The 16445-nt window shown below is 41.5% G+C and overlaps 1 long non-coding RNA gene across 2 annotated transcripts in view; it reads right to left on the reverse strand.

Moving 5' to 3' along the window:
• The window catches only part of LOC122446283, a 32784-nt gene that overhangs the window by 2029 nt on the left and 14310 nt on the right, over positions 1–16445 (reverse strand). Inside the window, exon 4 of one of the 2 annotated variants that reach the window (XR_006270837.1) lies at positions 3522–3721. The exons of the other annotated variant lie outside the window; for it this stretch is intronic. This is a non-coding gene — a long non-coding RNA (uncharacterized LOC122446283). The remainder of the gene's footprint in view (positions 1–3521; positions 3722–16445) is intronic. 2 annotated transcript variants of the gene reach the window in all.

Consider the following 16445-nt stretch of genomic DNA (forward strand, 5'->3'; position numbering starts at 1 on the left):
CACTAAGTTGTGTCCGACTCTTGTGACCCCATGGATTGTAGTCTACCAGGCTCCTCTGTCCATGGGATTTCCCAGGCAAGAATACTGCAGTGAGTTGCCGTTTCCTACTCCAGGGGATCTTCTTGACCCAGCGATTGAACCTGTGTCTCCTGCATTGCAGGCAGATTCTTTACTCACTCAGTACATGACATTTTTTTTTTCTTTCTTTTTCCATCACTGCTTGGCTAACAAACCCAAAAGTACTGTAAATGGATCCACTTTCTATTTCTATTCCCATTATGTTAGACCTAGGATCAACTTGGGCAGAAGAATTAGGAAAGTATCATAAGGACAGACTCTTCAAGACTTGTCTGACATAAAGGGAGAATGAGGCAGAAGCCACATGTGAGACTAAGATTTCAGCTGAAATGATAAGTTACATAGGAATGCTGAGGGAGTTTGTGTTTGTTTTTGGCTGGGCAAATCATGGACATCTTCAGGACACTTTTTGGTTAATGATATTATTTACTTACCGAATAAGTTATGCTGCTATTCCCCCCACCCCCACACATTTTGAATATAATGAATATTAGTATGAAACGGAAAACCTGTGTGGCTGTATTTTAGAAAAACTGTTGACTCAAATGTAAATTCATTACTTATATTTCTCACCAGAAGTAGTTGTTTTGTTAGATGAACATTCTTTCACTATTATTTCATTTCCAGAGCAACAGGACCCTTGATTTTTTCAGATTACTTTTGGGAGAAAAGACATTGCGGCGACTTGCAATTTAATGAAGAAAATTCTTTTATGGCTTCTCACTTTGGGATGCTGTTAGATTGTGTTGGCATGGTGTAGGGAGAATCTTACATTTATAAGTTCTGCAAACTCTTGGTGGTTTTAATGTTATTATAGATTCTACAATATCACTGTATAATTTGTGTCATGGAGAGGCACAGTTTCATTAAGTTAGCTTGATTTGGTTAATAACCTACCAAAGCAAACTCAATGAAAAATTTCACTTTGTTTTTAAATCCTGAATGTAGCAGCTTATTCCTTTGTTAACCATGATGGGAGATAATAGAAAATATGTATCGATTTCTGCCCTCAGTTCCTGGCACAGAGTTCCTAAAACCTTCATAATTCCCTTAGTAATTAGAGGACTAGAAGCACCTTTTTTTCTAATGGGATCACTCTAAGTGGGCTCCTGGATGGCTCTTGGATGGAGACTGGTCACCAGAAAGACCAAGCTGTAATTTGAGATTTTCAGATCCATTCCTCATTCTATAGAGAAGAAAGATGAGCTGCAAATGGAATTAATAATCAATCATACCTGCTCGAGGGAGCCTCCATAAAATTCCAATAGCATGGGGTTTGGGCAGCTTCCGGGTGGGTGAATATATCCACATTGGGAGAGAGATGTACCCCACCTCCATGAAGACAAAAGCTCCTGTGATCAGGACCCTCTCAGACCTCACCCTATGTATCTCTTCATCTGTATCCTCTATCACATCCTATCATATGATATGATATCATATGATAATCATATCACATGAGTTCTCTGAGCCACTCTAGCAGCTTAGTCAAACCCAGAGAGAGTTATTGGAACATCCAACCTATAGCTGGTTGGTCAAAAGCGCAGGTGATAGCCTGGCTTTCAACTGGCCTCTGAAGTGTGAGGGGGTTAGGGGTGGGGGAAGCGGCAGGGACAGACTTGTGGGACTGAGCCCTTAACCTATGGGATCTGTAGATATTGCCAGATATCCTATGGGATCCCAGTAGATATTGCCAGAATTGAGTTAAATTGTAGGACATCCACCTGGTGTTGAAGAGAATTGTTCTGTGTCGGGGGGGGAAACCTCCACATATTTGGTGACCACAAGTGAAGTGTTTTGTGTCAAAAACAAACAAAAATCACAGGGAGTAAGTACACAGTACAAAGGAAATAGACTAAACTGAATTTTTCAATATATGGAAACACTCAAATTCTCTCTTCCACTTGGGTTTATTGATAACTAGGGTGACCAACTATCCCAGTTTGCTCGGGACTGTCCTGGTTTTCGCATTGAAGGTTCCATGTCCTCAGAAGCCTCTCAGCCCCAGGCAAACCAGGATGGTTGGTCACTCTATCAGGTTTGCTAGGCAAAAATATTTATTGAGTACCTACTTTGTGCCAGGCATTAGTGTTACAATGGTGAGCAAGACATGCAACAGTCCCTGCCCTCACGGATCATAAAAACATACAACTAGTTCACCCACATCACATGGTCAGGATTCCTATTTGCATGGGAGACTTGATTCCTGGGATAAATGTTGAAGGGATATTGAAGCTAATAGTGAGATTCTAGGATTCCTTGGATCATATAGCTCAACAGAGAGGAGATAGAGTTTCCCAACCTCTGGGGTCACTCTGCCTCCAGAAAGGCAGAACATTTACTACATGTGGAAAAAAATACACTTATGAGTGCTCAATGCATATGATGATGACTCTCAAGTCATCTTTCCCACCTCCATCCCCACTCTGCAGAACTTGATCCAAGTCCCTCTCCTGGGGGTTTTAAGCAAGAGATAGGCCACTGTAAGTGCTTGAAAAGAAATGTAATTGACTACTTTTTCAGACCTCAAAGACTAGATAAAAATATTATCCCAGATTCTAGAACTTCATCAATGATCACAATTAGGGCACTAAAGCCCAGCACCAAATGTACTGGAAAGCATGGCCACACTATTAGGGTGCAGTGGGGCTCTGGGTGTGTTAGAAGAAGCAGTACAGAATGACAATAGCTGAAGAACCCATCAGAAGGGTGTACTTGGGGAAGTATAGGGTGTCAAATATGGCCTTTTGAAGTGGACGGACACAAATGCCCTTGCACTTATCATCAGAGCCTTCTAAATGCCAGGACGGATATAACTCAGGGAAGCAAAATCTATACAAAGAGTTTAATAGAGACCCTCAGGACTTCCGTTGTGGTCCAATGGCTAAGACTCTGTGCTCCTAATGCAGGGGGCCTGAGTTCCATTCCTGGTCAGGGAACTAGATTCCACCTATCACAACTATTAATTTAAATACTGCAACTAAGAGTTTGCATGCTGCAACTAAAGATCCTGCATGCTGCAACAAAGATAAAAAAGTCTCATGTGACACAACCAAGACCCGGCACAGCCAAATAAATGTTTTTTTAAAAGACCTTGAAGGCACAGTTAGCTTCTGTAAGCCAGCAATGGTCCCATGGTTCCTGCCAGTCTCCTTTGTGTTCCCAAAGCAGTGTGCTAGTCCCCACAGGAGTTGCTCATGTCAGCCTTGGTCTCCCCCATCAGAATGGACTCCTGGAAGATCAGATTCCAATGTGCACCTAGGCTTTTATATCATCTTTCATATTTGTGTCCCCAGAGTGTTAATACTTATTCCAGTGTGTGTTAAACACATATTTATTGGACTGAATGATGATTGTGAGCTATTATTTGGAGTAAGAAGGGAAGCTACAAAATTCAACCAGATGATAACAACCAGGGATCAACCATCAAAAAGGCTTTTACTCACATTGTAGCAATTCTTCCTGAATCAGAACCAGATATAGAAATAAAGTGTGGAATAATACAAATTCTTTCTTTAAGTTAGTCTTGAAATCCACAGGAAAGAAATATATTGTGTTTTGTCCTGAGTGGTGATCAGGAATAGCTACAGAAAGTAGCTGTGGGTGAACTGTTATATAACAGTGACAACATGATTGAATTCAGGATCTAGAGAGAGGAAAAGGAAGGAAAAAAATCCATTAAGATGTTTAATTTTAAAAAGGAAATAAGACCAAATTGCTAGATTGAAATAAATACCTGTAGTTCATTTTTTAAATATTACAAAGAATTTAAAAATACCTTCTTAAGAAATGACTATCACCAATTTTACAAGTTAGATGCTGCAGGAAAAATCCTATGTTGTTCACTAGAGCAGTAAACGAAAGCTTACTCTAGGGGTAAAGGGTTTCATGGGAGAAGGGAAACATTCCACAGATGACAGAAACAGGAAAGCATTTTACTTCTGTCAGATGAAATTCACATCAAAAATTAGTCAGAAATTCAAGGATCACATAGAACAAGGAACACTGTTTTCACATGAACCATCTCTGAGTGACTAGGCCTCTGAAATCACTCAAGCTGCAAGATCAAGGACTCCTGAATCAAGCATAAACTATTTGGGGAAATTGTTCTGTAAGGAGAAAGTATGCCCTAGGTATTTTTCATACCCTAGGAATCCCCCATGGGGTCACATGTATCTATTTGAGAATGGGGTCTCCGTGGACGTGGTCAATATTGACAATGATTAGCTTTTCTCTAGATTGCATACCATAGACAATCCTGATGCTAAGATTTCATGAAATGTTTAGTCAAGGGCATATGTCTTTGAGACATTACCTTTCAAAGGTAATAAGTACAGAGGGATATTCTTCTCAATATTTTTATGAATGATCTGGAAGGGCAAAACCTTCAAATTTTCAAGAAACACTAAGCTCCTCTGAGAAGTGGATTGAAGATACTCTTCAGTTATGCCTCTGAGCCATCATAAATGCCACCATAAACACCACTAGGAGCCTTACCCTAGTAGGTAAGGGTCAGATGTAGGTAAGGGTCAGATCAGCCACATGGATTAAAAATAATCTGGTTTATACTTTAAAGATGTTGGGTTTATATGTTAAAGATGTTATGCCCTTCTGGTAAGTTATGGTCAAAGAAGACCTGCAAATTGAGTTATCCTAGACTCAAACCTTTGGCTCCCAGAACCAAAAAATTAAAATTTATTGAGGACTCCAAAGAGCTATTTGTTAGTTTATTTTTAAATTACAATAAACCCATCACAAGTTAACATAAATAAAAATCTTTAACTATTTTTTTCCAAATTAAAAAATTAGTGAGAAGAATGGTATTTTATATTTTTAGAAATCTTTTTAATATATGATTTAAGAGAACAGAGTGGATGATTATATTTGCTTCTGTATTCAACTATTGCAATGCAGTTTTGATTGAAGTAGATGAAGCAAATATGACCTCAGAGAGATATATATTTAGAAGGGGAGTATATTTGCATAGCCTTTTTAAGGTAATTGTGGATATTCTCTGATACTACACTAAAACTCACTAAGTGATGACATTTTACAGGTTAGTTGCAATGTGGAATCTGAAACCATATTAACTATCTTATGATGTTAGGTTAAAATCCATTGACTTACTTTACACGTTGATTTAAAAAAATAATTTGTATAAATAGTGAATTATTTATGTGGAAATTATTGATAGACTGAGTTCTGTAGATCCTCCAAATGTTGATGGTTTATTCTACAATATAAACACCTACATTAATCAATATCAGCATGAATATCATCAGAAAAGTCCTTCTTAGGCATTGAGAAGCTGTCCAATTCTTGTTGAAGGATACATGTTTTCTAAAACTCTAATTTTTGCTTGAAAACACCAATTTTATCACTGGTAACAAATATTGTTTAAGCCGGTTTTAGAAAAGGCAGAGGAACCAGAGATCAAATTGCCAACATCTGCTGCATCATCGAAAAAGCATGAGAGTTCCAGAAAAACATCTATTTATGCTTTATTGACTATGCCAAAGCCTTCGACTATGTGAACCACAATAAACGGTAGAAAATTCTAAAAGAGATGGGAATATCAGACCACCTGACCTGCCTCTTGAGAAACCTGTATGCAGGTCAGGAAGCAACAGTTAGAACTGGACATGGAACAACAGACTGGTTCCAAATAGGAAAAGGAGTATGTCAAGGCTGTATATTGTCACCCTGCTATTTAACTTCTATGCAGAGTACATCATGAGAAATGCTGGGCTGGAAGAATCACAAGCTGGACTCAAGATTGCCGGGAGAAATATCAATAACCTCAGATATGCAGATGACACCCTTATGGCAGAAAGTGAAGAGGAACTAAAAAGCCTCTTGATGAAAGTGAAAGAGGAGAGTGAAAAAGTTGGCTTAAAGCTCAACATTCAGAAAACTAAGATCATGGCATCTGGTCCCATCACTTCATGGCAAATAGATGGGGAAACAGTGGAAACAGTGACAGACTTTATTTTTCTGGTCTCCAAAATCACTGAAGATGGTGATTGCAGCCATGAAATTAAAAGACGCTTACTCTTTGGAAGGAAAGTTATGACCAACCTAGATAGCATATTAAAAAGCAGAGACATTACTTTGCCAACAAAGGTCCATCTAGTCAAGGCTATGGTTTTTCCAGTGGTCAGGTATGGATGTGAGAGTTGGACTGTGAAGAAAGCTGAGTGCCAAAGAATTGATGCTTTTGAACTCTGGTGTGGGAGAAGACTCTTAAGAGTCCCTTGGATTGCAAGGAAATCCAGCCAGTCCATCCTGAAGGAGATCAGTCCTGGGTGTTCACTGGAAGGACTCATGCTGAAGCTGAAACTCCAATACTTTGGCCACCTCATGCGAAGAGTTGACTCATTGGAAAAGACCCTGATGCTGGGAGGGATTGGGGGCAGGAGGAGAAGGGGAAGACAGAGGATGAGATGGCTGGAGGGCATCACCGACTCAATGGACATGAGTTTGAGTAATCTCTGGGAGTTGGTGATGGACAGGAAGGCCTGGTGAGCTGTGATTCATGGGGTTGCAAAGAGTCAGACATGACTGAGAGCCTGAACTGAACTGAACTGAACAAATATTATCTGTTTTATTTCTCTGAAGGGACAGGCTTACTTCATCCATTTTGGAGAAAGTATCTGCCAGAGACTGTAGCTGTATTTGGTCAAGCATCCTTCAAGTAAAAGAGGTGTCCCATGAAAAAGTACCAAGAGTAGCTCATAGTTTGATCACATGAGTGCTCTTCCTCAAGACAACTTTCATTTTTATAATGCAGCAGAAGTTACATAGTTTCCATTTTGTCATACAAGTTAGTAAAAAGACATGTTCTCAAAGGTTAAAACTGAATACAGCTAATAGTTTTTACTGCATTACCAAGGACATTCTTAAGTGAAATTGGCTTTCTTTTTTTAAAAACACGAGTGCATGGTGATGAGGAAGACAATGACCACAGAGCTGAGGAGATGGCAGTTTTACGCACCATTGTTTTTGCATAATCAGTACTAATCCAGCACAGTGACACATGCAAATAATTTCCCGGTATTATTATGAAAATAATTTTTGCCTTGCTGACCCTCTGAGAGGGTCTCAGGGACACCTAGGGCTTGTATACCACACTTTGAAAACCGTATTCTCAGGCCAATTCCTGAATACATTGTCTCACCTTAGAAGGCCAAGAAGATGCTGTGTCTGACCAGCCTAAATTTGGAAATTAAATACAACGTATTTCATTAAAAAAAAAATACCTGTGTCCCATATGGAAGCAACCTAAATATCTATTGACAGGAATGGATAAAGAAGATGTGGTACATATATACAATGGAATATTACTCAGCCACAAAGGAATGAAATAGTGACATTTGTGGTGACGTGGATGAACCTAGAGACTGTAATACTGAATGGAGTAAGTCAAATGGAGAAAGACAAATATCATATTATATCACTTACATGTGGAATCTAAAAAAATGGTGCCAATGAACCTATTTACAAAACATAAATAGAGTCACAGATGTAGAAAACATACTTTTGGTTCCCAAGGGGGAGAGTGGGGGAGGAGGGACAAATTGGAGGATTGGAATTGATATACATGCACTACTGTATACAAGATGGTTAATTAATAAGAACCTGCCGTAGAGTACAGGGAACTCTACTCAATACTCTGTAATGACCTATATGGAAAAAGACTCTATAAAAGAGTGGATTTATGCTATGACAGGGAGACTTCTGGAGCTCTTAACCAGTGTCTGATCCTTGGTGTTTCTGGCATCTAGGGCGTTTGTAGGACTGTACCTCAGAAGCTGCTTGAGGAGACACTCTTCCTTTCTTTTGTGAAAACCTGAACATTTAAACAGAGGATAATGCCGAGTGGCCTGGGTAGTGTTCTAGATCAAATGCTTGTGTTTCCCTAAATTTTGTAAGTGGAGCCCTAACCTGCAATGTGATGGCACTTGGAGGTGAGGCTTTGGGTGATTAGGTTATGAGGCTGGGGCCTGCATGAAGGGGATTAGTGCTCTTATAAAAGCTATCCCTGAAGAGCTCCCTTGGCAGAGCTCTGTTCTACAGCGTGAGGACACAGAGAAAAGATGACCATCTATAAACCAGAACAGACTCTTGCCAGACACTGAATCTGTTGGTGCCTTTATATGGACATCTTAGCCCCCAGAACTATCAGAAATATGTGTTTTTTTAAGTCACCTAGCTTATGATATTCATTACAGCAGCACAAATGGACTAATATGTGCAGGAAGCGAGAAGCCAAAGCAGGTGAAAAGAAGTGATTTCTGAAGATGGGGTTGAAGTTGGTGAGGAAGAGCTGGGGACATATTAATACATGGTGGGACCCCAAGGCGGGGGTGGTTCTGGGCCACCTCAGGAGGTGTCTTTGGGCTTTTAGCTAACATTTATATAGCTACCACAGCATGCCAGGTACTGTGTAGAGAGGACGTTAACAACAAGGACGTAACTCCAGTGAAGAACAGTTCACTTCATGAACTGGGTCTGAGTTCTGTTGTTTAACTTCCTCACCTCACTACACATGTCTTTTCTTAAAACCTACAACCTGCTAGACAGCACTTTGTTAGCAATCCACCTCCTCCACAATGCTTATACCACATTCTTCACCTAGATGGCAATCCCCATGTTGCTTTCCAAAATAGCTTTGTTTTGGGACTTCCCTAAGGTCCAGTGGCTAAGACTGAATTCTCAATGCAGTGGGCCCACACTGGTCTCTGGTCATGGAACTAGAGCCCACATTCTACAACTAAGAGTTCACATACAGCAACTAAAGTTCCTGTGTGCTGCAACAAAGACTGAAAATCCCTCGTGCTGCAACTAAGACCAGGTGCAGCTAAATGAATAAATAAAATAAATATTTTTAAAAAATAAAATAAAGTTAACTTAAATTCATACTCTAAATGCATTTAGAGTTACAAGAAAAGAACCTAAGATTCCTCTGAGGTGATCCTGAGGTCAACCGGGAAGGTTTGCAGGAGATACAGTCTAATGGTCCTAGTGTTGAACACGAAGGAGAGAGGAAACAGAACGTATTTGCACACAGGTACTTTCCCAAGTGGGATGCTCTGATAAGGTCCAAGTCACAGCAGGTCTAGAGGCTGTGGAACAGCAAGCGCGTGAAAGCTCGATTAAAAATTCCCATCACGGTTTCAGTTGAACGCCTGCTTTGTTTATCAATGTGATCAGAAAATGTCTTAGGCCAGGTTGCCCTGGGTTTGCTGTGGTCTGTAAATAGTGCCACCCCGATGAGAACGAAGGAGAGAGGAGGAGAGGGAAAGAGGAAAGAAAAGAACTGAAACTGAAAGGTCTAGGGGAGAGGTGGTTTTCCAGTGTGTATGTGGAAGTGAAACTGAACCCTACTTTTTACTCCATCCCCCCCAGCACCCTGCAGGTCTTGTGTCTGCTAATCAGCCCTGCTGAGGAGCTGGAAGCTCACTCTATCGGCTAACTCCATTCACTAACTCTGTTCCTGGCTCCTTTGGCCTCTTCATGGTGATGCAATTTGAAGAACTAAGGGCCTTGCCTAAGAAACTAGGATTCGTATCTTTCTGGGCATGTTTGGAAATGGTTGAGCCTACTGGGGGTCTATTTATGTGAGTGTCTCTAGCCAGATAGAAAGGAATTTTTCCCAAGAAAAGAGGTGAGGTATGCAAACTTGGTTCAAGGATGAGGGGTAGAGGCCAAATTTATATTCATTTTGAATATAATGAAGGGTATACCAGGGTGACTTTAGGGAAACTTAAGGTGGCAAGTGTAAAAAAATGATTCACTAACAAGGAGAAGACATTTTTTCCCCTTTGACTGCACTGCACGGCATGTGGGGTCTTAGTTCCCTGACTAGGAATTGAACCCACATCCTCTCCATTGGAAATGCAGAGTTTTAACCACTGGACTGCCAGGACATTTGCAATACATTCAAGTAATAAGTGACAGTATTCCGAGTGAATAAATACTTCGCTCTCTTTTTCTTTTTAGTTTCACAAATAGCCGAATACCATATACAAAGCCTGTGTGTGCCCAGCAAGGGGGTAAGGTAAAGGCTGTATCCAAGGATTAAAAATAAAAGTGGATAATATACCATGAAATGAAAAGGAGAAAAGGGCAGTGGTGGACACCTGGGTGTCCCAGTCATCGGGGCAATGAGCCTCCTTTGGGGCAGCACTAAGGTACAGAGATTGTCCAGGGGGATTTCTTCCATGAACCTGTGAGGGGTCTCATCCTCTGACTTGCTGACCTCAGCGGAACAGAGCTGAGAGGGAAGTGAACAGATGAGGCCTGAGGATGACTGCCAGGACCCAGCTGTGAATGTGGTGAGGACCTCAGAATGAGAGAACCCTGGAGAGGCAAGAAGATGGATGTAAACAAGAGATGAGCAGATGCATAGAGCAATGCGAGTATGTATCAGTCAGCAACCCAGCAGGAGACAGAGGGCACACCCAAGCTGGGTCATTAATAAGAGTCTAAGAATCACTGCAGATGGTGGTGACTGCAGCCATGAAATTAAAAGATGCTTACTCCTTGGAAGCAAAGTTATGACCAACCTAGATAGCATATTAAAAAGCAGAGACATTACTTTGCCAACAAAGGTCCATCTAGTCAAGGCTATGGTTTTTCCAGTGGTCGTGTATGGATGTGAGAGTTGGACTGTGAAGAAAGCTGAGCACCAGAAAATTGATGCTTTTAAACTATGGTGTTGGAGAAGACTCCTGAGAGTCCCTTGGACTGCAAGGAGATCCAACCAGTCCATCCCAGAGGAGATCAGTCCTGGGTGTTCATTGGAAGGACTGATGTTGGAGTTGAAACTGCAGTACTTTGGCCACCTCATGCGAAGAGTTGACTCATTGGAAAAGACCCTGATACTGGGAGGGATTGTGGGCAGGAAGAGAAGGGGACGACAGAGGATGAGATGGTTGGATGGCATCACCGACTCGATGGACATGGGTTTGAGTAAACTCCAGGAGTTGGTGATAGACATGGAGGCCTGGTGAGCTGTGATTCATGGGGTTGCAAAGAGTCAGACACGACTGAGCGACTGAACTGAACTGAAGAATACAAAGGAACTTATCTTTGAAACAGAAACAAACTCACAGAGAACAGACTTGTGGTTGCCAAGGGAGAGGGGCAGTGGGGGAGGGATTGACTGAGAGTTTGGGTTTAGTACATGCAAACTATTACATCAGTTCAGTTCAGTTTCTCAGTTGTGTCCGACTCTTTGCAACCCCATGGACTACAGCACTCCAGGCTTCCATATCCATGACCAACTCCCAGAGCTTGCTCAAACTAATGTCCATCGAGTCAATTATGCCATCCAACCACCTCATCCTCTGTGGTCCCCTTCTCTTCCTGCCTTCAATCTTTCCAAGCATCAGGGTCTTTTCCAAGAAGTCAGTTCTTCACATCAGGTGGCCAAAGGATTGGAGTTTCAGCTTCAGCATCAGTCCTTCCAATAAATATTCAGGAATAATTTCCTTTAGGATGGACTGGTTGGATCTCCTTGCAGTCCAAGGGACTCTCAAGAGTCTTCTCCAACACCATAGTTCAAAAGCATCAGTTCTTTGGTGCTCAGCTTTCTTTACAGTCTAAGTCTCACATCCACACATGACTACTGGAAAAACCACAGCTTCGACTAGATGGACCTTTGTTGGCAAAGTAATATCTCTGCTTTTTAATATGCTCTCTAGGTTTGTCATAGCTTTTCTTCCAAGGAGCAAGTGTCTTTTAATTTCATGGCTGCAATCACCATCTGCAGTGATTTTGGAGCCCAAGAAAATAAAGTCTGTCACTGTTTCCACTGTTTCCCCATCTATTTGCCATGAAGTGATGGGACCGGATGCCATGATCTTAATTTTTTGAATGTTGAGTTTGAAGCCAGCCAACTTTTTACATACAGAATGGATAAACAACAAGGTCCTGCTGTATAGTTAAAGCAACTATATCCAATATTCTGTAATAAACTATAACAGAAAAGAATTTAAAAAAGAGAAGAGTCTAAGAAAAGGTTGATTTCAACCTTTCAACAAATTTGACAAGGAATGGTGCAGAACTCAGGAGCAGTCATAGTGGGGAGACTTTTTCACTCCCAGGCCGACAAGGACAAGGGAAGAAACCTATTACCAGGACGCTAGTGGTAAATGCAGGAGAGGTAAGAGACGTGTGATCAATCCCTGGGTCAAGAAGATCCCCTGGAGTAGGAAACGGCAACTCACTCCAGTATTCTTGCCTGGAGAATCCCAAGGACAGAGGAGCCTGGCAGGCTACAGTCCATAGGGTCGCAAAGAGTCAGACACGACGGAGCCACTGAGCATGCACTCGCAGGACAAAAGGAGAGAAGTTCACAGAACCGCTTGGTGGAAGCTGCGGAGCTGTTGTTTTTGGCAGACCCTGCTGCACTCAATTTCCCTGACTTGGGGTTGGCCAAATCCAGCTGATGCCAGAGGGCAAAGGAGCCTGCTAAATGCAAATCTGTACAGATTAGTCTACAGAGCATTGTAGAAAGAGAGTGGATCTAGAGAAATGATTGGGAGATCTCAGCACAGAGCATATTCCTAAGCTGCTCCATATGGCTGGCTTTGCATCTTCCTCCCACAATGAGGCTAAAAGACAGCATGAGGGGCTGGGGCTCAGAGATAGTGCCTGGTGTGGTCATTATTTTTTTTGTAAAAGAATGCCACTGGGGAGAAAAAATAATTTTCCTTCTAACCTTTTGAGTTCTTAGCCAAGATCCTTGTCATAAGACAGATTAACCAGAGAAAGACAAACAGAAATTTATTAACATGTACACCTCATTTATACACAGGTGATATTCAAAGAAAACTGAGTAACTCCCTGAGGTGGCTTAGAATTCAGGCTTAAATACCCATCTTCAAAGGGAAAGAGGAGTATAGGTGGGGAATAAATGATTTCTAGGAAAGATGAATGGGTCTTTAGAGGGATAATTGGGAGGTGTGACAGTTTGTGACAGTTTGCTTCTAGGCCCCTCTCCTGTGATAGCTTCCTTTGTGGCTCAGTGGTGAAGAATCCACCTGCAATGCAGGAGATGAGCGTTCAATCCCTGGGTCGGGAAGATCCTCTGGAGAAGGAAATGGCAACCCACTCCAGTATTCTTGCCTGGGAAATCCCATGGATAGAGGAGTCTGGCAGGCTACAGTCCATGGAGTTATAAAAGAGTTGAATAAGACTTAGTGACTAAACAACAACTCCTGTGATGAGTCAACCTTCCCTGGTCGATGGATCTCTCAGGGAAAGGACTTAGTAACTGAGTGCTTTTTGCAGGATCTGTCTTTAGGCAGAAAAGGGGAGTTTAGAGAAAGCCTTTCCCTGAGTTTGCTGTTTTTCAAGTACCTAAACTCAAAATAATCAACATACCAAAGCAGTTTATTTTGGAGTTGTGTATCCCAAACTCCAACAGTCATATTGTGGGGTTGAAGATTATGATCCCCACCAGTGTTTTTTTTTTTTAATCTTAGAGAAAAATGTTTACTGTTTATTATTAAAAGACAAATATATATGTATTGCAGAAAATCTATACAATACTGAAGATATAAAGAAGGAAACAAACCATGCTGGTAAGTCTATCACCTAGAGATAATAACCATTTGCATTTTGGTGTATATCTTTCTAGTTTGTTTTTTTTTCTGTGTGTGTGTATGTGTGTGCATGCACAAAGTGTGTGGGTGTGTGTTATATATCTTTCAGGTTGATTAAAAAACAATTGAATGAATTATAACATTCAATACACCGTGTAACTTCCACCTGTAGACATATATCAAAAAGTTTTATGCTTGTACTACTTTAATTCATAGACTTAAGGAAATGAAGTAATAAATCTCAGTGGTCACTTTAACTGCGGTTGGTGATGCTGGGATGAGTTACACTGTAGAACTGATGGGTGCAGTGTGGTGAGAGGGACACATACTAATTATTTGTAAGGGTAGAGAAATGGATTTTGATTATATGTTGATGTATGACCTAATTATTACATAATTCCCTTTTGTAAGTATTCATCTCTTTTCAAATAATTTCATATTTTTAAAACTGCTGTTTAGTCACTCAGTCATGTCCGACTCTTCTGTGATTCCATGGACTGTAACCCACTGGGTTCTTCTGTCCATGGGATTTCCCAGGCAAGAATACTGGAGCAGGTTGCCATTTCCTTCTCCAGGGGATCTTCCCAACCCAGGGATTGAAACCGTGTCTCCTGCTTGGCAGGCACTTACCACTGAGGCACCTGGGAAGTTTAAGGTCTGTCATCTGTACAGTTTATATCCTGCTCTTTACACTTGCCATGAGATCCTGACTGTCTTCCTGTTTCATGAAACAGTGTATGAAAAGTATTGTTTCCCTCTCCACAACCCCTGGAAGGGACAGCTCTGATTACCACACAACCCTGCTCACCTTTCAACCTTTTTATTCATTGCCGATTGGACCAGAGGTAGGCTTTTGACACAAGCCGAAAAATCATACATCCAGCTACAGAAATTAGTTAATCTCACTTAAGAATTTAGTCTGAGGGACACAGGCCGCAATGAACATCTTGTTCATAAACGTGTGTGTGTGTGTGTGTGTGTGAATGAAAACTTCCTTAGGGCACATTCCTAGAAGGTCAATTACCTAGATAGAAAGATCTGCAACATTAAGCATCTCAATAGATATGACCAAGTCCCTCTCTAGGGAAGTTGTGTGTACACCTATATGCATTGTAAAATGCCTGCTGCCAGTTCCTTTCAATCTGCATTAGGATAGAAATGATAATTTATTTGAAAGGTCTTCCATTGACAGGGTTCCGATAAAAAGGTGGAAGCCCACAAAAGGAGCTTAGTCAGGCTATGTGTTTCCCTATTATTGATCTGTGTACATTAAAAAAAAATATATTAATGGAGCCCAAGTTGCTTGAAAGGTTAGTTTCAAGTAGTTGCCATGGTATCTAGGGTGGGGAAGGAAGAAAGAAATGACCTGTGAAGATGCCCTAGTGAGGAAAAGGAAAACTGAGGTTTTAAGAAGTTAAAATTTCCATTCCTCATAAAAGGGTGAAAGCCAGGTATCTGACCAGAGAATCTGAAAGTTTGATTGTGGACTCTGAGGAGTGGTCAATGGACATTTCTCTACAATGTGCTTTAGGCTTTCCTGTCTTCTCTGGTCACTGTATCATGCGGAACCTCCCACTGGTGTGGCACAGGAGAGAACATGGAAAATGCCTGGTGTAACCCATCCCGAAGCAAGTATTCAGTAAATGCTAGCTAATATGAGGATGAAAATCTGATCATTAATAATGAAGTGTCCAAATGACTTAATTATGTCCCATACCTGACAAACTATAATTCGTTAATTTATCCTTAGGACAAATTCTCATTGCCTGTCACACCCACACACACACAAACACACACACTCTCAAACCAGAGTGTACACATATATGTATGCCTATACCTTCAAGGGTGTGACCTTGGGTGCACAGCTCATCTCTGTGCCATCTTCTCCATCTGGGAAACGGCAGCATCCTTGGAAGTTTAAGGAGGTGGCACATGTTGGTGGACATCCCCCATTCTCATCATCTAAGTCTGTTTTTGTGGGTCATAAGGTAGAGAGGTGGCGCTAGTGATAAAGAAACTGGCTGCCAGTGCAGGTAGACATAAAGACCTGGGTTCGATCCCTGGGTCGGGAAGATTTGCTGGAGGAGGGGATGGCAACCCACTTCAGTATTCTTGCCTGGAGAATCCCATGGACAGAGGGGCCTGGTGGACTGCAGTCCATGGGGTCGCAAAGAGTCAGACATGACTGAAGTGACTTAGCACACATACCTTCAAGGCTTTTATCTTGTGATAAAGCCTTTTCCAACATTCCCCCAGCCACTCCCAAACTGCACAGTGGTACTATTTTTTTTTTTTTCCCTCTCCTTTCAGGGTATCTGTTCCTTTTGATTTCTATCATGGCTCTAATTTCTTCCAGCTGTTGCTGCCACACCTCCCCTCCCTCCTTCCTCCACCGCTTCCCCGATCCATCTCATTTCTAATCTCTCCGTAAAACTCAGAATGCTGTCTGTCCCAGGAAAGAGAAAGGCTTTCTGCATCAGGAGATTTGACATGCCGGTGCTGCAGTAAGTGGGGCAATATAATGACACCATTACGTTTCTGACATTTAGATGCCTTTTATGAGCCATCTAGCTTTGTGGACTCTGTTTTCTGTAATCAGAGATTCTTAAAGGTGGAAGAGAGTTTATAAAGCATTGATGTCAACCTCGTGACTGTTGTTAGACTCTCTTCTAGTACATCCTTAAAAGATGGGTACCCAGGCTCACCTGGGTACTTTTGGTGACTAAGGGCTAACTATCTCCTAGGGTAATCTCTTCC

This window comes from Cervus canadensis, chromosome 8, assembly GCF_019320065.1.
Source record: "Cervus canadensis isolate Bull #8, Minnesota chromosome 8, ASM1932006v1, whole genome shotgun sequence".
Taxonomy (NCBI): Eukaryota; Metazoa; Chordata; class Mammalia; order Artiodactyla; family Cervidae; genus Cervus; species Cervus canadensis.